The sequence below is a fragment of the Gobio gobio genome, assembly GCF_949357685.1.
Source record: "Gobio gobio genome assembly, chromosome: 25".
NCBI classification, from domain to species: domain Eukaryota; kingdom Metazoa; phylum Chordata; class Actinopteri; order Cypriniformes; family Gobionidae; genus Gobio; species Gobio gobio.
Window position 1 is genome coordinate 38,073,163 of NC_137121.1, and position 22,591 is coordinate 38,095,753.

Consider the following 22,591-nt stretch of genomic DNA (forward strand, 5'->3'; position numbering starts at 1 on the left):
TAAGAACAGGGATACCATGGTCCTTAAACCAGGTACTGGTTGCTTTGGCACTGTGTGCAGGTGCCAAGTCCTGTTGGAAAATTAAATCTGCATCTCCATAAAGTTGGTCAGCAGCAGGAAGCATGAAGTGCTCTAAAACTTTCTGGTATACGGCTGCGTTGACCTTGGACCTCAGAAAACACAGTGGACCAACAGCAGCAGATGACATGGCACCCCAAACCATCACTGACTGTGGAAACTTTACACTGGCCCTCAAGCAACGTGGATTGTGTGCCTCTTTTCTCTTCCTCCAGACTCTGGGACCCCGATTTCCAAAGGAAATGCAAAATTTACTTTCATCAGAGAAAAGAACTTTGGACCACTCAGCAGCAGCTCCAGTCCTTTCTGTCTTTAGCCCAGGCGAGACGCTTCTGATGCTGTGCTTCTGACGCTGTCTGTTGTTCAAGAGTGCGACAGCTGAAACCCATGTCTTGCATACGTCTGTGCGTAGTGGTTCTTGAACGGTGCTTGTACACTTTTTTCTTCCACATCTTTTCCTTCCCTTCACTTCTCTATTAATGTGCTTGGACAGCCAACCTCTTTTGCAATGACCTTTTGTGTCTTGCCCTCCTTGTGCAAGGTGTCAATGGTCGTCTTTTGGACCATTGTCAGGCCAGCAGTCTTCCCCATGATTGTGTGGCCTACAGAACTAGACTGAGAGACCATTTAAAGGCCTTTGCAGGTGTTTTGAGTTAATCAGCTGATTAGAGTGTGTCTTCAATATTGAACTTTTTCACAATATTCTAATTTTCTGAGATACTGAATTTGGGATTTTTCTTAGTTGACAGTTATAATCATCAAAATTAAAAGAAATAAACATTTGAAATATATCAGTCTGTGTAATGAATGAATATAATATACAAGTTTCACTTTTTGAAACATATATATATATATATATATATATATATCTCTATATATATATATATATATATATATATATATATATATATATATATATATATATATATATATATATATATATATATATAGAGAGAGAGAGAGAGAGAGAGAGATATATATCTCTACAGAGAGAGAGAGAGAGAGAGATCACTGCTTGTTTGTAACTTGATCAATAATTACATACATTCCAATAACATTTACCTGGATTAATAACAAACAAAATTAAAATAAACGTAATAGATCCAATAAAATAATATCAATCACCTCATCCTTGAATCCTAGCCAAAAATGGCTAATGAGCATTGCATACATTTTTCTAGAGGTTTGTCTCCAATACTGGGAACCTTAACACATACAGTACACACAAAGGACACTACGCCAGTAACAGAATAACTAAACAAATGACAATACAATATAATACAAATCGTGAGAGTTTTGTTACCTCGTGTTCCTTCTGAATCCATTATTTCGTTCCAGTTTGAATCCAGTCCTTAGGTCAGCTTAAAGTTTCTGAACAATGCCTGTAACACTGGCCTCAGCTTCAGTAAACCTTACCACCACAACACTTTTGGGAACTGGTTTGCCATCTAGCACTTCTGCAATATTTATTGCTCTGAAAATTGGAAACAGATTTAACATTTGATGAACTCTCTAGGAGTATTTAGTTTACATATAAACCCTGTTGAAAAGACTCACAGTTAAGAGCAGTAATATAAACTAATAAATAAAAAGGTTTTCAAACCTTGTCCAACTTCGGCTTGCACGGGGCGTTGATCCAGAGAACAGATCCAGATGATGCTGGTCTTGTGAAAGAGAAATGTCGCTGAACTGGTGCTGAAGCAAATGCTGAAGTTGATTGGGTGTTTTGCGGCATCTCAATTGGGTCACGATGGACTTCATAATGAGCCCTTAATGTCAAGTCCAACGAGCTGAAAGACCCTTCAGCATTGGGAAAGATTGCAACATTTGAATCGTCAGTCAAATAAAGACTGTCACTGCTGACCTACACCAGAAAGAACAAGAATTAGCCGAGTAAAATAGTATGTAATTTCAAAGCCAGACATATTCAATTAATTTTAATCAAGTTATGTAGCAGGCCAATGTTGCATCTATAACAGTTCTGTAAAGTAATGAAGGTAAATGTAAAACCTCTGTGCAACAGCAACTTAAAATGTTTCTCTCACCCTTACTTTCTTTATATCACTTATGGAAAATATGGGCTGGCATATGTTCTATGCCAGAGCTTCTCATGCTTGGTCCTTGACTGTAGCACTGCACATGTTAGAGTACTAATGAGCTCATCAGGAAGCATTATGTAAGGTGTGTTTGTTGTTTTGGATGTCTCCCATATTTAACACACCTGACATAGTACTCTAAAAATTGAAATAGATGTGCCATACAAGAAAAATGTGCAGTGCTACATGGCATGAGAAACACTGGCATAGAACACAGACCAGCCCATATTTTCCACAACTGTTATTAATAACGTAAGGATGAGATATATACATTGATGTTGCACAGAGGTTTTACATTTACTGCCGAATCACATTAAAAAACTGTTATAGATATAAAAATTTCCCAGTTATAGAAATCGATTCAAGTGAATTGACAGCTGAGATGTCAAATATATTAGAAGCAAACCTAAAAATCTTTAGTAGATTTCATACATACATTAGCAAAAAGTGTTACAATGCATGTATGGCTCTACATTTATTCATACTCACATGCTAATAGGTCGTTTACTAAGACCAAACTATTCGTTTAGGACTATTCCATTTCGTTCCTGGAGGGCCACGACCAGCAGAGTTCAGTTGAACTTAATCAAACAAATCAGAACCATCGAATCAAGCTCTTCAGGATTATTACATTATTACAGGCACGTGTGTTTGATTCAGACAGCTCTATGACACAAACACAACAGGAAGGAAGCACAATATAAAGGGAGAAAAACACACAAGGACCAGGTGAGCACAATTACACAAAAAACACAAGATCTTTTAGAAAGCAGTTATAATGCCCCAACATTCCAGGGCTCTCATTTATAACTGTCCTACGTTTGATCTAAGATCGTTTCGTCTCGTCTTTTTTCGTCAACGATACTGCATGTCGATATAGTCACAGTATCGTTTATGGACGTTTGTGTCATTTCGTCTTTATAATTTCACATATCAATACTCAATAACATTACTCTTATAGCATGCAGTGTACATGCATCGTGTAAATTCGCTTTCGTTGCCAATGGAAACTTTTCTTGAGTTGGCAGAGGCTATTCTAGATGCATTCTAGATTCTAGATGCCATTTAGTGCAAATAGATTATCATCTTGTAGGTCTATTAAGTAGACCTGTTAGACACTTTATTTTTATTTAAAATGAAATGCCTCTCCAAGCTGATTAGCGATGGGTATATGAAAAAGAAAGGGATCGAGAAAAAGGAGACTCAGACTCAGGTCTCTTTCAGGTTTCCATAACCACTAAATTAGCCTTCAAAAAAGAGACGCTCTAATATTTACACATTCACATGCAAATCAACTTTCTCCTGCCGCAGCTGCTGTACGGTCTTGATTGACAGATGTCTCGACCAATCAGCAGTCAGTATTCCATTCGCCACATATACCTACCTTTTCCGTCTTGTCCGACTTAATTCATTAATTAATCAAAGTTAATTTGTTGTTGGACTTGCCATTGCGTTTATAATTTGTTATTTTGTTTTCAGAATTGTGATTTGTTTTGCACTTCTCTGCCGCTGTAGATAATAGCCCGGCCGCTCTCGACACAACAGCACAATCGCGCTGGAACTTGAAGTGAACAAAACGTCCTGTAGTGGCGGTATTCACACAGCTCCCAGTTCCCTGCCCTGAGCAACCTGGCAAGATAAAGTTTCATTTCTCAACCATTCTCTCAACAAGAGGAATCAGTCTGTCCATTCTCTCCCTGCTCTTTCTTTTTCTTAAATTTGTATTTTTTTCTGCACTTTCTTTAAATATAAATTAGATCTGTGCGGGGCTGTTTTTTCATCCCGCTCCTGCTATATGATCTATTCCTCTCCCTCCCACTCGCGCTTAAAATTCACTCAGTGCTCACCGCTATAAATTATTTTATTCCCGACCCGACCGATCCCGCTAAATTTAGATTTAGTTTCCAGAATCTCTCATTTGAATTTCTCCTACAGAAAGAGAGAGACTGGGGATAACAAATGTAAAATGTTGGCTATATAATCATTTTATTTATTTTGTCTCATACTGTCAACGCCGTAAAAAAATGTCACAGAGAAAAAAAGGCTAAATCAAATATGACATCTGTCACTCAAAACTATAAGCCAAAATACAAATAAAACTAAGACTGTTGACTTACTAGCTGTACTGCAAAATGAATGAATGAATGAATGAATGAACGAACGAATGAACGAACAAACATTACCGAAAGTCTCCTCCAAAGGCTGAATGTTATTCTCTCTAAACTCATGGCCGGGATGCACAGAACAATTTTTTATATAATCTTTTTTAAACGTAGGCCTATACATTTTTTTTTTTTTTGTAATGTAAGTTATTTGCAAATGAACCAAAGTAATATACATTTGTTTATTTTCGTTATGTAACTTGAAATGTGTAAATAGAAGAGACATGATTGTTCTGTACATTGTTTATTTTTGTAATGCAAGTTATCATTTGTGCATTAAACAAATTATTTTATACATTTCTTGTCATGTAAATTAAAATGTGTAAATGAAAATAAATTGGTTTATACATTACTTAAAGTACTTTTGACAACTATTTACACAATATAACTTAAGTTAATATAACTTCTAAGTTTAACATCAGAATTGAAATGAACAGCTGAAACAGAAGAAGACGTGTATGCAGGCCTGTACTTTCATTGAGCTGAGCGGGAGACCCTGGTGCTGCTGGACCGGGATGGGAATACATTTCTCTTTTTAAAATCTCCTCATGAACGTCCGCTGTCAGTTGTCACACACCTGCTACAGGCCATTTAACGCCGCTCGGTTCAGTGTTGCCAAGTCTGGAATTGGGCTGCTTTTCTGGGTTGCTTTGGTTGTTTGTAGCCTATAGTCCACAGGTTTAAGTTCTCTTTACTTTAGCAATATTTCTACCGCCCGCCCCCTGCATTTTGGCCGTGATTCCGCTACTTTTTATTAGCAATTGGACGGGTTTTGTTGTGCAGACCTGGCAACCCTGTCCCTCGGTTCGGCCTTCGTGCCCTCAGAAGTCCTGGGCTGTGTTCGAAATCGCCCCCTATACCCTTAAATAGGGCACTATTTGAGTGAACATCCATTTGTAGTGGTGTCCGAAACAATAGTGGACGTTTTTGAGTGCACTCATTCAATCCCACCATGCACCGCAATAACGAGTGTACAGTAGATGTACGCGCTGGAGAATATGCTTGTTCGATGCCCGATCGGCGTATGACAGCAAAGTCCCGCGAGAGCATTTCGAGAGCAAACGAGAAACAACTCCTTTGAATCGTTCTCTCACTCAACCAGACGGTGTACTCTCAACTCACTGAGAGTCGCGCCCTGAATGAATGAACTTACCACTGTCCGATTCGCCCTATGTGCCCTCATTCTCCACTACTCCACTACTCCAAAAACCAGCCAACAAGCTTAAAGTTAACCCTATAACTCTTTACTTGTGTGGCACTGAACTTACTTGGAAAGGGGAATAATAAAGTAACTAATAAGCACTTAATTAAAAAAATAACAATAATATTTGTATATAGTATAATATATATATATATATATATATATATATATATATATATATATATATATATATATATATATATATATATATATATATATAGTATAGTAGGCCTATATATTTCATACTTTATAGTAGGCTTCTATTTATATTATGGGCGTCAGAAGCAAAAAATGTGGGTGGGTCCTTTAACAGAAACATTTTACTGGAGTAGATGCAATTTACATAAAAATATATTTAAATATATCGGCTTGTTTAAACGTCTGGTTGAGGAAGACACCTACGGAATACACAATCTTCATCAGCAGCGAGTGTAGTGTAGGGGTAAGACGCATGGCATTATGATTTGACGCAAATTGATCAGAGGTTCAAATCCGCCTTTTGCCAAACTCGCACTGATCCTTTTTTCCATCATATATCAGATCGGAAAGGAATTTATTTTCTATGAATATGAAGAAAATATTAGAAAAGTGAACATAAAGCTTCTAACGCGTTTACTCAGTGTGTATCAGGGTATATAAACAGACGTGCTCAATTAGAGACGATACAAGTGAGTGGGCCCAATATCATTGGACTTAAAAAGTGTGTGAGTCGATGCCATCTCCTGGCGAAACGCGGGAATTCATTCAATGCACGGCGCGACTCTCACAGTGCATCATGGGTATGCCCTAGCCGTTGAGCATACATCAGTTGCAAACTCGTTATTGTGGTGCATTGTGGGATTGAATGAGTGCACTTAATAACGTCCATGGTTAAAACTATGGTTTCGGACACCACTAAATGGCTGTTCCGTCAAATAGTGCCCACAGCTGAATCAATCATCCATCCATCTTCCAAACCGCACTGGTCCAGCGCAATATCATGCATACAGGTATAAATGATCCTTTTTAAGATGATTATTATATTGTTTGATTAAGGTTACATGCTAGTTTCCGTAGCAGAGTTCAGGATAAATCTTTTCATTATTACTGGAGCTGCCAAACAGCAAGCACAAACTGCAAAAACGGCAGCCTTTCTGGCGCACTTAGTGTCCGAAATCACTCACTCGTTTTCGAAGTGGACTATATCAGTGGACTAATGTAGGGAATAGTGAATGAGGGTATAGGGGGCGATTTCGGAAACAGCCCTGGCCTTCACATTGAGACACAGCTTTCAGAATCTCACAGGAAGTAGTAGGTCATCCGGGGACTTTCTGCCTGTTCTTATGAGTGAATCCAGACATACTTCTTTCAGCACATTCTGTTTTTCACCTGCTATATAGTAGAGAAGTGTGTGATTTCAGATGCAGCCACGGTCTTAAAGGAAAGGTGTGTAGATCTCAGTGATGTAAAGACATGTGACCCTCTAGTGGTGAAGTGTGGAAGTGCAATTAAAGGGATTGAGTTTCCTACAGTAAATAATATAGATAATATTGTAGTGGAAAGTTTTGCAGGGACAAGCACCACTCACATTTTCTCCATATTATAGTAAGAGATATAAGATTGTGTTACATGTTTACTTACATCATAATAAATAAATAAAGTGTGTGAAAGGTTTGATACACCATTGTGTTGTGTGTGATGGTCCATCAGCAGCTGCAGTATCTCTCAGCTGTATCAGTGCAGTCACTGTGACGTCTGACTGACAGGTTTTTGTACGACTCTTTATCACTGTGTGAACACACCACCACTACTGTGATAACTCTGACAGTAATAATCTCCTGTATCTTCAGTCTGGACTCCACTGATGCTCAGAGTGAAATCACTGCCAGATCCACTGCCACTGAATCTAGATTGAGTTCCAGTATAAAGGGTTGTTGCGTAATATATGAGGAGTTTAGGAGCTTCTCCAGGTTTCTGTGAGTACCATATATATATATATAGTGATGTTGATTGCCATGAATATAGCCATTGTTGCTGATATGGCATTAAATCATAAATAAATAAATAAATAAATAAATAAATATATATATATATATATATATATATATATATATATATATATATATATATATATATATATATATATATATATATATATAAAATAAAAAAAGGGGTGCCCTTTTTCAGTTTCAACACATGCCCCTCAAAAGGTCTCTGCACAGCCCTGCCTCATAGAACTTATTGATGTCCATTGACATGATGCTGGTGAGCGTGTTTTTCCTCGATGAGACCTTTATTACAATATCAACTTGTGGCAGACAGTTAAACTACGTTCAGTTAGGCAAACCGAACATATATGCGGTGCTCTAAAGCAGCAGAACCTGCATCTGCGAGCAAGTGTTCTTAAACAGAGACCTCATTTGTTCCAAAATAATAATAATAAAAAAGAATCACGTTAAACAATAACTTAAACAAAAAACATTATAATACTTAGATCTGACAGGTTTTGTAAAAATGTACGTAATCGCGTATGCAGGGGAAACCCTGGGGTTTTCCGTGTTAGACGCTAAATATAACGCGTAAATGCACGGTTGTCACACGAATAGACAATTGAGCGATGCTATCGGAGTGAGTGATCCCTTGGAGGAGGAAATTTCTAAAGAAGAGTGAAGTTTTGAGCCATATTGACGCGTCAGAAGAGGATGCATTGCCCGAGGTTGACTTCCAAAACAACAAGGTAGTGTTTTATTATATTATAACTGCATGTTTTAATGTATTGTACTGCGTTTGGTGTGTTCTTCTCGGCTAACCTCTGGCGTGTTTGTTTGGATACAGCAGGCTTGTGTGTCGAGCGCATGTGTGTGTGTTTGTTTGTTTGTGTGCTTGCGTGCATGTGTGTATGTCTGCGTGTTAGTGTTTTATTATATTATAACTGCATGTTTTATTGTATTGTACTGCGTTTGGTGTGTTCTTCTCGGCTAACCGCTGCCGTTTTTGTTTGGATACAGCAGGCGTGTGTGTGTGTGTGTGTGTGTGTGTGTGTGTGTGTTTGTGTTTGTTTGTGTGCTTGCGTGCATGCATGTCTGCGTGTTAGTGTTTTATTATATTATAACTGCATGTTTTATTGTATTGTACTGCGTTTGGTGTGTTCTTTTCGGCTAACCTCTGCCGTTTTTGTTTGGATACAGCAGGCGTGTGTGTGTCGAGCGCGCGCGCGCGCGTGTGTGTATGTGTTTGTTTGTTTGTGTGCTTGCGTGCGTGCATGTCTGCGTGTTAGTGTTTTTTAAATGAATTTATTTATTCTTTGTTTTTTTTATGTGACAGATTATCATTGAGACCGTGAGAGCATTTTGGACACGGAGGGGAGCACCTGCAGAGATGCCACACATTCCCAGTGGCAGAGGAGGAGAGAGAGACATGTAAAGTGTGCTAATAGTTTGATATTAGATATTCTTATTATATATGAGTGTGAGTTGTAATATTAAAGAGCTTTATAAATACTATAACACTTGTTTTGTCTTTATTTGCACAAAGTTTAGTTTCATGAATTGCAAAAACACTATATACACTATAAAAAACACTATAATGTTCATGTCTCAGCAATTATTCACAAAATTATTTTAAATCTGGATAAGGAATAGAACAGCTCTAATTGTAACCTTTCATTAGAGCCCAAAAGTATGTCTGTACATAAAAGCATTCAAGAATAGCAGCATTGTATGTGTCAATGGTTACAAAGGGTCATTTGGAGTCTCCAAGTGGCTTTTTTTGGAAAGCGCCTAGACATGAACTTAGATACGCATGTGCAAAACACTCATTTTCTAAAGGTATAGTTATCAAATAAGAAATTGGACTTGGTAAGGCTTCATGCTGTGATCCCATTGTGTTTTCCAGCTAATAGCTCCCAGCTACAGTCAAATGCAGGCATCTTTTTACAACATTTTTTTTAGCGGAATTACATATTTTTTTTTTAAGTGTTTTAAAAGTTATATTACTAAATACCAGTATGACTTGCAGTGGTTCTGACTGTTTAGGAACAAACCTTAGATTGTCACCTTTTAAAAGAGACCAAAAATATGCATATACTCCAAATGGTTCAAGAACAGCATGCAATTTACTTTGGGTATGTTTTTTTTTAAGGCGTTTTTGGGAAATTTTGCAGGAATGATTAAACAATAACTTAAACAAAAAACATTATAATACTTAGATCTGACAGGTTTTGTCAAAATGTAACTCAAAACTATCCAAGCCAGAAGAAAGGGCCAGATATTAGCCTTCCTAACAATTAGCCTCGTGAAAAATAACTAACTTTAGTAACTCGCATACATCTTCTGCACCAGTCTACTGATTTTTGTTGAGAAATATAAGCATGTTGACATGATCTGGGGTCAGACGCGGCCACAAACTGATGACTGTCAGTCCAGCCGCCGAAAACACTCGCTCTGCGGGGACTGATGTTGCCGGGATGCACAGGTTCCTCCGCGCTAACTTGGCCAGCCCGGGGAACCTTATTCCGTTCACTTTCCACCAGTCTGTAGGTGTGCAATTCAGAGGTGGGGGAGTCTCCCTCAGAAAGTTCTGAAGTTCTGCTTCGATGCCAGCCTCGCATTGAGTGGTATAGTGATCCCCAAGGAGTTGTGCCATAGCAGATGACTGGGAGGTTGCGACTGCAGTGTTTGCGCTCCCCTCGTCCGTGTCAGACAACGCAGCCTCAAATCCCCCAGGATGTTGGATAGCCGCCCTATCGGTCCCACCGCCTCTCCCTGTTCAACCAGTTTCACATTAGCAGCCAGTCTCTGTGTTGGTGTAAGAAAGTCCAGGTGTTTGTGACGAGGGTCCAGCATTGATGAGATCATGGGGGTGAATGACACAAACTCACCAGACTCAATCTGTATAAATATATGTTGGGGAATCAATAATTATCAAACATATTTTTTTGTTGTTTATTTTATGAATAAAATTAATATTAAAAATTAATATTTGGTAACGCTTTAGATTACGGCCCGGAAAGTACTGCCTAAGTAAAGAGAATTTACAGCATAATTTTCGGTAATTATAGTGTAACTATAAAGTAAGTATGTGTAGGTTTAAGGGAACAATATGTAATACTGGGGGAATAAAGGGGTAACTATCAGGAAAATTAACACATTATTTATACTGTAAGTATTTTTTAATTAAGGGGTAATTATCCTTGTAGTTACAGGGTAAGTATGAATCTGCGGATTGTAAATTAAAGTGGTGTTTGTTCCCCTCTTGTTTCATGTAGTTACAGGGTAAGTATGAATCTGCGGGCTGTAAATAAAAGTGGTTCTTGCTCCACTCTTGTTTCATGTAGTTGCAGGGTAAGTACAATAAAAACACATACACAATCTGATATCAATTCAATTCAATTCAATTCAAATGTATTTGTATAGCCCTTTTCACAATACACATTGTTTCAAATTAGCTTTACAGAAAGTGCATTTCATAAATGTACATTGAAAAATGTTAGAAAGAGAATGTTAAAGAAAAATGTTAGAAAAAGTTAATCAATCATGTATTAATTTAGGCCATAACCCTGGCGTTAAGTCGTCTCTTCACAGGCGTCGAGTCGTCTCTTCACAGGGGCATCTGAAGTCTCCATGAGAGGCTGGATACAAACTGGAGCTGACGAACTAGTTACCTCGGGACTAGTGTCCCGAGATAACAACAGAAAAGCAGATGGGAAATAATTAGCATAGCTGCTGTTCAGAATATTAATGCTTTTGATCCGATTTAACTGTAGTATAAAAGGTAATTATAATGTGAATGCTTGGCTAAAGAGATGCGTCTTTAATCTAGTTTTAAACTGGGACAGCGAGTCTGAACCTCAAACAATATCAGGAAGACTATTCCAGAGTTTAGGAGCTAAATGTGAAAATGCCCTCCCTCCTTTAGTGGACTTAGATATCCTAGGAATGACCAGAAGCCTAGAGTTTAGAGATCTTAAAGAGCGCGATGGATTGTAGGGCGATAAAAGATCCGTTAAATACACTGGAGCTAAACCATTTAGGGCTTTATAGGTCAGTAGCAATACTTTGTAATTGATACGGAACTTAATAGGTAACCAGTGTAGAGATGATAAAATTGGTGTTATATGATCATATTTTCTTGACCTAGTAAGAACGTTTTGGACTAACTGTAGCTTGTTTATTGATGATGCAGGACAACCAGTTAATAAAGCATTACAGTAATCTAGTCTCGAGGTCATAAATGCATGAACTAACTTTTCTGCATCAGAAATAGATAGCATGTTACGTAGCTTAGTAATGTTTCTAAGGTGGAAAAATGCCGTTCTTGTAACATATGAAATATGATTTTCGAAAGACAAGTTGCGGTCTAATATAACACCCAGGTCTTTTACTGTAGTGGATAAAGCGACAGGACATCCTTCCAAGTTAAAGTTGTATTGTGAGAGGTTTTATGGGCAGTTTTTTGGACCAATAAGTAATACCTCCGTTTTATCTGTATTTAATATCAGAAAATTACACGTCATCCAGAATTTAATATCTTCAACACACTGTCAGTTTAGATAATTTAGCGTTTTCAACTGGTCGTGATGAAATATATAATTGAGTGTCATCAGCATAACAATGGAAATTAATTCCATGTTTTCTTATAATATTACCAAGTGGCAGCATATATATTGAGAATAGCAGAGGGCCTAACACGGATCCTTGCGGCACCCCATAGTCTACTGACGTTATCTTTGATTTTTCCCCATTTAGACAGACAAAATGGTAGCGGTCTGATAAGTACGATCTAAACCAGTTTAATGCCTGTCCCTGAACACCAGTGTAATTTTGAAGTATTTTATGATCTATAGTATCGAACGCAGCACTAAGATCGAGTAGAACTAGTATGGAGATACAGCCTTGGTCAGAAGCTAGAAGTAAATCATTTGTGATTTTAACAAGTGCGGTTTCTGTGCTATGATGCGGCCTGAATCCTGATTGAAATTTTTCATAGATATCATTTTCTTGCAAGAAAGAGCACAATTGAGCGGACACAACTTTTTCTAGTATTTTAGACATGAATGGAAGATTTGAAATTGGTCTGTAATTTGCTAGGTTATTATGATCTAATTGTGGCTTCTTAATGAGAGGTTTTATGACTGCCAACTTGAATATTCTTGGAACATGACCTAAAGATAAAGACGAGTTAATAATATAGAGAAGAGGCTCTTCCACTACAGGTAGCAACTCTTTCAGTAGTTTAGTGGGTATTGGATCTAATAGGGCTCGGGCGCTGCGTTGCATTCCGGGACGTGGCGGCCATGTTGATGGCCTCGCGAATGTAAACATACAGCAAATCGAACGAGGAGAAGCAGAGTTGGGAGAAAGAAAAACTATGTTAAAATTCCGAAAAGGATGTGGAATTTACCGGGATACGTTAAATAGGGAAGCCAGGGACCGGTATATGGACAAAATTGGAACTATTAACTGTTTGGATTCATATGAAATTTGCAGTTCACAAATGGATGGGTTCAGGAGCTGCAGACCATGAAGCCTATGTAACGTTAACCTTTTACCTTGAAGCATTCTGCACCGTTCTGTTTTCTCAGGTTGCACTACTTGCAAATAAACACTGAAAAATATCTGATTGTGTGACACTTCTTGCTTTTGCACATTATACGGTTATTGCGATTGTGTGACACTTCTTGCTTATGCACATTATATTGATTTAAGTATATTTATTTTGAAGATTGTGGGTATGGATGCAACAGACACCTATGGCTGTATTTAATGCACATTTATTTTATTTCAACGCTAGGGCTCATGTTTGTCAGAGCACAACATACATACACAATCTTATAGAGGAATGTCATGTCTTCGTCCTTGCTTGGCAACACCATGTGAATCGGTACTTTATCTGACAAAATAGTGTACTTGTTGCGGACAGTTACAATCACCCTTTCCACGTGAATTCGGAGGTGGGCATTTTTTCTTGTGCTCCCCACATCTCTTGCATCCAGCTGACAGCGTTCTTTTGTGAAAGCAGGGATCTTTACCTCGGCACACATAAGTCCCACACTGTCCTTTATGTCAAAGCTGCGATCAGCCAACACCAAATCCCCAGGTAACAGTTTGTCTTACAGCCGTGATCCAAGCGAGCCGACGACTCTTTGTTACCTCGGATACTTGGTCTCCGTGGTTGCGTCTCCAAGCAGGAAAGCGGTGGAAAGTTAATCCATTTTTGAACTTTTTCCCATGGCGATTATGTGATCTAGTGTTACACCCCACAATGCAGCAACGGTTTACCATGGTTTCCAATAATAACGCCAAATTAAGACACACGACTGAGAGGGAGCACGTCTATAAACAGTGCGCAGTAGTCCGAGTAGCAGCAAATGAGGCCATCAACATGGCCGCCACGCAAAGTAATGACGTCATACGCCCGAGCCCTATAAAGATGTTGTTGGTTTAGATGCAATGATAAGTTTATTTAGCTCTTCCTGTCCTATAGTTGTAAAGCGGTGTAGTAGTTCTTGAGGGGCGATAATTGCGGTTGAATCATAAGACATCATTAAAGATTGTACATTTACAATTTTGTTTCTGATGCTTTCTATTTTCTCAGTGAAGAAATTCATAAAATCATTACTACTAAACTGTAACGGAATATTTTGCTCAGGCGATGTTTGTTTATTTGTTAGTCTAGCCACAGTGTTAAATAAAAACCTTGGATTATTTTGGTTATTTTCTATTCGTTCGCGGAGATGCTCAGCCCTGGCTGCTTTTAGGGCCTTTTTATAACGTGACATACTATCTTTCCACGCGATTCTAAAGACCTCTAAATTAGTTTGTTTCCATTTACGCTCTAAGTTACGAGTTTCTCTCTTGATAACATGTGTAGCACTGTTGTACCATGGTGCTTTAGTTTTCTCTCTAACCTTTTCTAATCTAATTGGTGCAACAATCTTTAATGTACTAGAGAAAATGGTGCTCATACTGCTAGTCATTTCCTCTAGTTCATCTGTTTGTTTGGGTTCACTTAGCAGCTGAGACAGATCAGGTAAGGTATTTGAGAATCTATCTATAGTGGTTGGAAGGATTGTTCTGCCTGGTCGATAACGTGGCGCAACATGACAGATTTCAGCAGTACGCAGTATGCAAGTTACCATGTAATGGTCAGTGACATCATCACTTTGCGGTATAATATCTATATCGGTTGGGTTGGTTCCATGTGATATAATTAAATCTAGTGTGTGATTAAGACGATGAGTGGGACCAGTGATGTTTTGCTTGACCCCAAAGGAATTTAATAGATCTGTAAACACAGCCCCTAACGCATCATTTGTGTTATCTACGTGTATGTTAAAATCTACAACAATTAATGCTTTATCGACGTTGACCAATAGATCTGAGAGAAAGTCTGCAAACTCTTTTAGGAAATCAGCATAGGGCCCTGGAGGTCTATATACAGTAGCCAAGGCTAGAGATAATACGGATTTCTTTCTTACATCTAAGAGCGTAACATTTAGCACTAGTACTTCAAACAAATTAAACCTGTGAACTGTTTCGAGCCTGTCCCTCCAGCCGAGATGAAGTCCGGGTTCTACAGCCCCTACTTCATTGTACCCAAAAAGATCGGTGGGTTAAGATCAATCCTGGACCTGCGCATCTTGAACCGTTGCCTACACATGCTTCCGTTCAGGATGTTGACAGCGAAACGCCTTTTCGAATGCGTTTGTCCGGTCGATTGGTTTGCAGCGATCGACCTGAAGGACGCCTACTTCCATGTCTCCTACCTCGACACAGACCGTTCCTACGGTTTGCTTTCGAGGGGCGGGCATACCAGTACGCGGTCCTCCCATTCGGGCTATCTCTGTCCCCTCGCGTCTTTACGAAGATTGCAGAGGCAGCCCTTGCGCCCCTACGGCAGCACGGGGTTCGCATCCTGAACTACCTCGACGACTGGCTCATAATGAGTCACTCTCGAGAGCAGGTTTGCGAACACAGAGATCTGGTTCTCCACCACTTAGCCTGTCTGGGCCTTTGGATCAACTGGGAGAAGAGCAAACTCTGCCCCGTGCAGAGGATCTCTTTTCTCGGTATGGAGATCGACTCGGTTGCCATGTGCGCGCAGCTTACGAGCGAGCGCGCGCAGTCTCTGCTGACTTGCCTCCGTCAAATCGAGAGCAAGAGTGCGGTTCCACTGAAACACTTTCAGAGGCTCCTGGGGCATATGGCATCTGCAGCCGCGGTGACGCCGCTCGGATTGCTACATATGAGACCGCTTCAGCACTGGCTTCGCGATCGAGTCCCGAGATGGGCATGGCGGTCTGGCACGCTCCGGGTCCAAGTAACCCGGGCCTGCTTACAGACACTCACTCCGTGGTCGAACCTCAGTTTTCTACGGATCGGCGTGTCCTTAGAACGAGTTTCCAGGCATGTTGTTGTATCAACAGATGCCTCCTCCACGGGCTGGGGTGCCATGTGCAATGGACAAGCAGCCGCGGGCTCCTGGACAGGACCCCAGCGCCTTCTGCATGTCAATTGCCTCGAGTTGCTGGCAGTACGGTTCGCCCTGCACCGGTTCCGAGCGTTGCTGAGGGGTCAACACGTACTTTTCCGGACAGACAACACGGCCACTGTAGCGTACATCAACCACCAGGGCGGTCTGCTAAAAACTCGCCTGAGCCGGCCCTGCATTTGAATAGCATACTAATAATAGTTAATGAACAATAAACTGGATTAATGTATTTTAGCATAAAAAATCTTAATCATCACACTTATCTTTAAAGTCTTTATAAACTTTGCTAAACTCTGCCATTGTGTTGTGTGTGATGGTCCATCAGCAGCTGCAGTATCTCTCAGCTGTATCAGTGCAGTCACTGTGACGTCTGACTGACACAGGTTTTTGTACGACTCTTTATCACTGTGTGAACACATCACCACTGGGTATGTGTAAACTCTGACAGTAATAATCTCCTGTATCTTCAGTCTGGACTCCACTGATGCTCAGAGTGAAATCACTGCCAGATCCACTGCCACTGAATCTAGATGGAGTTCCAGTATAAAGGGTTGTTGCGTAATATATGAGGAGTTTAGGAGCTTCTCCAGGTTTCTGTGAGTACCAGTGTAAGTAATTATTACTATACACACTACTGCTGGTTTTACAGTTTATTCTGACGTCTTCTCCTGCTTGAGCTGTTATTGATGGACTCTGAGTTAATGTGTACTGTCCTCTACACTCTGAGAGAAAACAGAAATTAAAATTATATATATTTTACATGTTAAAGGAATTATTAATCCTTATGAATATTTTAGTACAAACCTTGAGCAAACAGAGTGAGAGTCCAGATGAAGATGTTGATGGTGTTCATTGTTGTTCTTGTGTCTTGTGTGATGATGAAGATTGTGTTCTGTTCTGCTCTCAGTCATGAAGTGTTAAACTCACAGCACTATAAACACTCTCAGACTGAAGCATGTGCTGACAATGCAAAGAAGTGGGCAGGATTTACAACAGCTTGTGCTCAGAACAAACTCACACACACTAGAGTTACACAATGATCATTACATTCTGACTCATGTTATTTGAGTTAGTTCAGTAGTTTTATTTGTATTGTGACTCCTGAGACACTGAGGATGTGCAGATGAACATCCATCTCTGTGTCCATATTCAGTCATGTGACAATCATCACTGCTACACTTCCACTAGATGAACCGCCATCACTAAAGTCAGATCATGAATCATGAGTCTGTTCAGAAAGTATCAGGACTGATTGTGAATCTCTAATCAGAGTTGATGGTGTCACTCCATCTATCATGAAGCCTCATGTGTGTCTGAAATCATCAGATGGAGAAGAAACAGGCTGTTAAAGATGGAGACATATTAGAGCTTGTTCACGTTTCATGATCTTGAGTGGAGATTCAGAACCAGTCCAGAGACTTTTAGAACAGACCTTGAATATGAAAACATGCTTGACTGTGGAGAACATGCAAAATACTTTTTATATTTTCATTGTTGACACTTTCTATTGACTTTGGCTATAATATTCAATAAACTCATGATTTGAGCAGATTTTCACTGAAGATTGAAGTCTGAAGCTGCAGGTTTTTCTGTGAATCCTGAAGATTGAGCTGCATATGAAGAACAGAAGCATCATTATGAGAAACTCAAACACAACATCATCCATGATCAAAGAGGTCAAAGGTCACCTCAGAGGTCACAGCTCATCAAATATATTTCTTTAAACAGTGTTATATCAGAAATCATTGAGTCAATCTGAATGAGTGAGTGTTGAGAAGAGCTGAGGAGCTTCTAATATCAGTGTGTTGAAGTGTTGTTTCTCTCTCTCTGCTGGAGTGTGTGTTCAATCGAGTGGAATAGAGGTTTTTGTACGAGCGTTTCATTAGATTGTATCACTGTGGTGGACATTCGGTGGAGGAACCAAACTGGTGATTAAAAATGTAAGTTTTTTTTTTCAATTCCCTAATTAAAATTTAGATTTCAGAAATGTGTTGCATTATAAAGATATTCATAATGTAGATTATAATGCCTTATATCTTTTCATTAATAATTGTAACCAAAGTTAAAATGCATTATAATATTTGCAAATTCCTTGTTGCATCTAAAATTGGTTGTTTGTCATGAGTTTTAATGTATTATAATTTCTAAAGGTGTAACAATGAATTGATAATATTATAATGTGTTATAACTGTACGTACAATTATTCATGAGATCATACATGCATTATAATGTGTATAACAATTCATAATTAATGCATTAAAATACTTTTATAATGCATTGTGTATAAAGGCTTTAAGTGTTACTGATATTGTTTAATAATTATTGAATCTAAATCAATGATATTGTCATGTTTATACATTCAGAAGAACGGCATTATTCCTTTCAACAACAAAATCTAAACATATTTCCATAAAGCGTCTCACTATGAGTTTATTGAGTTTATTACAGGTTTGTTTTCCTTCATTTATTTCTACACTGAGTTCATATATAGTTCATCTTTTATTGTAGATATCATACATGGAGAAAAGAGATTTGACATCAGAATGTAAATGTTGTACTTTCTGTAGTTCAGTCAATGATACTGAATCTCTTTTGCTCATGTTGTGATTATAATTCAGTGCTTTATAATACAAACACAATTTATGTGTGACTTTTTTAATTTTGAGTTGAATATCTCAGTAAAATGTAAGAACTTTATGTTCTGAGTTAAAAACTGCTGTGATGAAATCAGTCGGTGTATTACAATGTTGAGTTTGATTGATGAGGTTTGATGTAAATGTATATAGTGATTGTGTAGTTTGTATATTGTATATATATCAGCTGTAGTGATGTTGAAGGACATGAAGGATCAGATTGTGATTGTGATTTGTCCTGCTGTTGAAATGCTGTGAATGAAAGTGCAGTGTGTTTTCTTTGTGTTTGTGAATGTGTTGTGTTTGTCTCCTGCAGCTGGTCCCACAGTGAAGCCCTCAGTGTCTCTGCTGCCGCCCTCTTCTCTGCAGATCTCTGGAGGCTCAGCCGCACTGCTCTGCCTGCTCAGCTCTTACTCTCCACAGGGGGCGCTGGTGAGCTGGACACTGGACGGGTCAGAGGTCACCGAGGGGGTTCTGACCAGCGCAGAGAGCCAGCAGAACGGCCGCTACAGCCACAGTAGCGTCCTGACCCTCAGCAAAGCACGCTGGGAAGCGGGAGAGGTGTACGTCTGCAGAGTAACACATGATGGAGCTCCTCATGAGGTCTCGTTCCACAAGAGCTCTGAGTGCTGATGTTTCTCTCCTGAAGATGAGCCGTATCTGAGTGTCCTGTGTCAGGCAGGATTCACGTGAGTCTAGTGCTGCAGCTGTAGTGATTTACAACTCAATACTGAAAGAGAGCTCGCATGTGTCAAAGCACTGTGTGATCTTTCAATCTGCTGTGTTTGCTGCAACATTCAATAAAGCTTCTCAACAAGTTCACTTTGTGTCTGACAACATCATTCAACTAACAGATGAAGATGCAGGTGCTTTTCAGAAGGTTGATGTAGCAGTAAATGTCAAATAAAGCTCTTGGGGTTTGAACATGGTCTCTGGAGACAGAGCTGCTCTATTCTGAGAGGATCACAATCACTCCACCCTGACAATGCAAATGGGATTTTCAGTCTCACTCTTTGATTGGTTACAGGATCTGGACTGGAACAGACCACTTTCACTTCTGCTACACATTTACATGCGGAAGAAGGTGCTGAACTTTAATATAGAAAAATACCATAATCATTAAAAATCAAGAATGAGCCGTTGTGTCAGTAATTGTGTAAGAATGTAAATCTTTCTGTGGGTCAAATGGAAAGCATCTCGTCCAGACAGCAGAAGTGACTGAATGCAGTCTGTTCAGTTTGATTGACAGGGATCATATATTACACCTAAAACATGATGATCATATTAAAACACTGACTCATTCTCTTCATAAACACAGATTGATGTTGATTGTAATGATATAGTGTTATTAGTGTTCTCTTTATCACTGTGTGAACACATCTTTACTGATGGTCAGATGATGATGATGCTGAAAGTCATGTTTGTTGGTTGATGAAGAAGAGCTCTTGATTATGTCATGTTCAGGTCATAGAGCTATAAACACATGCAGAGCAGTGAAGCATGTGCCAGAAGTGAAGACCAGGAGACCTGGATGTGTCTTCAGCAGATTCTTCATTGAGAACACGTGCTGTCAGGAGCTGCGGTCCATCAAGTCTACTAAGGCAGTATACAGTGATTTTAGGGGTCAGGGGACACAAAGCAAATTGGTGATGACCTTAAAAAAGCATGCAAATTAAGTACCCAGATAGGAACCCGCCCCAGACTCTAGAGTAACATAAGGGTGAAGGTGAAGGGTGTCGATGGATCCCTATGGAGGGTGGGATGGTTTCCTCTTGGTAGTTGGTGCCCTACACAGAACGCATATTCTGCATATACAGAACGACGGTACTGGAGTCACTGCAGTAAAAGCTTTATTAGTATGAAAGTGATCAATCAGTGATCAACAAAAATACAACATGCAGTCCATGGCCTTTGGTTCCACCTGTGTAAGTGAGAAATCATAGAGTCCGGCACACATTCTTCCTCCTCTCCTCTACCTCTCCTTCTCCCTTCATCCTGACACAGTTCATCAGTTTCACAGGATCAAGAGTGAGTTATAGCACGAATATTGATCTTGACATTGTTAGCCTCTTGTCTTACACTGAACTTAAAATATTTAATTATGTTAAAGAAAACAGTCCTTATTAATGAATTATTAGGATACAAGCCTATTGTAGTGTCTCATGAGATCGTGCTGTCACACAACTCTTGCTCCTGCGCTGAAGCGAAAGTCAAATAACTCTTTTATCAGTGGTCAGTGGCACATTCCACAACATCATGCCCCCAGATTAACCCCTACACCCCCGGCCCAGATACGAAACAAGTTAAATCGACCAGTTATGTGCCACGACCTGCAACCACCTCAGCAAACCAAGATTTTAGAAGAAATCACCCTCGTTTTGATAGCAACCAGCCATGCAATGATTTTAATACAGGGAAATGCTACAGACAACGTTGTAGATTCCTACACATCTGCAATTGGTGGAGCGCACGCTCGTTATGTATGCCCGGTGTCAAAATCTGTCAATAAAAACACAAAAAATTACTTATCGACTCCTGTGAATATTTCTCGTCTTTCCGTCGAATTAGAGCACCACCCGGACGCAGATTTCACAAATTATTTGCTGACAGGACTCGGCTTTATACCCGGCATTGAATGCCCGCTTTCCCAGAACACAATCTGTAAAAATCTCCAATCTGCTCTCGCTGAAGTCGAAGTTGTAGATAACCTGATTAAAAAAGAAGTCGAGTCAGGTTTTATGATAGGCCCTTTCGACGACCCTCCCTTCAAACTTTTTCGTATCAGCCCCATAGGGGTGGCCACAAGAAAATTTTCGGGTAAAAAACGATTTATAATTGATCTATCGGCTCCGCATAACTCACAGTTTCCTAGCATAAACAGCTTGATCCCTCTCAACGAATTCTCTCTCAAATATCACGATATAGAGCATGCAATCGAAATGATTAAAACCGCAGGTCGGGGTGCTTGGCTTGCAAAGATTGACATCACTTCTGCTTTCAAAGTGATGCCCATCCATCCCGATTCCTGGCATCTATTCGGGGTTCGCTGGCACGAGAAATTCTACTTCGCAGTTCGTCTAACGTTTTATTTGTTGGATCCTGTCGAACAATTATGCCTTTCCTCACCTCATCCACCTGCTAGACGATTTTCTAATTATCTCACCTCCCGACGCCTTCCCTGCCGCTCACATCCTCACCGTTAAAAAAGTTTTTTTCAGAACTCAGAATCCCCATCGCCCAGGAGAAAACTATGGGTCCCACTACGTCGATTGAGTTTCTCGGTATTAATTTAGATTCAGTAAAATTCCAAGCTTCACTACCAAAAGAGAAAATTGATAGGATAATTCTTGTCTCATCTACTTTTCTAGATGACTCCCACCGTTCCAAATGCGATCTTCTATCACTGTTAGGTCATCTGAACTTCGCAATGCGCATCATTCCGCAAGGCCGCCCTTTCATCTCACATCTTCTCTCACTCGCATCTTCGGTCCACGCATTGGAGGACCAAATTCCAATAACTACGGCGTGTCGCAACGAACTTAAGCTATGGATAACATTCCAAAACCAGTGGAACGGCTTGTCTTTTTTCTATAACAATCTCGTTTCTTCCCCTGTTGACATCCAACTTTTTACAGACGCAGCCCCGTCAATCGGTTTTGGGGGATTCTATCAAGGACGCTGGTTCGCGTCTCCATGGCCACCACAGTTCAAGACATGCTACAGTCCTCAGCACTGTTTGAGCTTTACCCTCTCGTAGTCGCGGCTTTTTTGTGGGGGAAAGAATGGACAGCTAGTAGCATATTAGTGCACTGCGATAACGAGGCAACAGTCCAGTGCATTAATAAAGGCCGCTCTCATTCACCTGCTCTAATGCCCTTCCTAAGACGTCTCATCTGGATCTCTGCTTGTGATCAATTTATTATTACTGCAAAACATGTCCCAGGGTCCGAA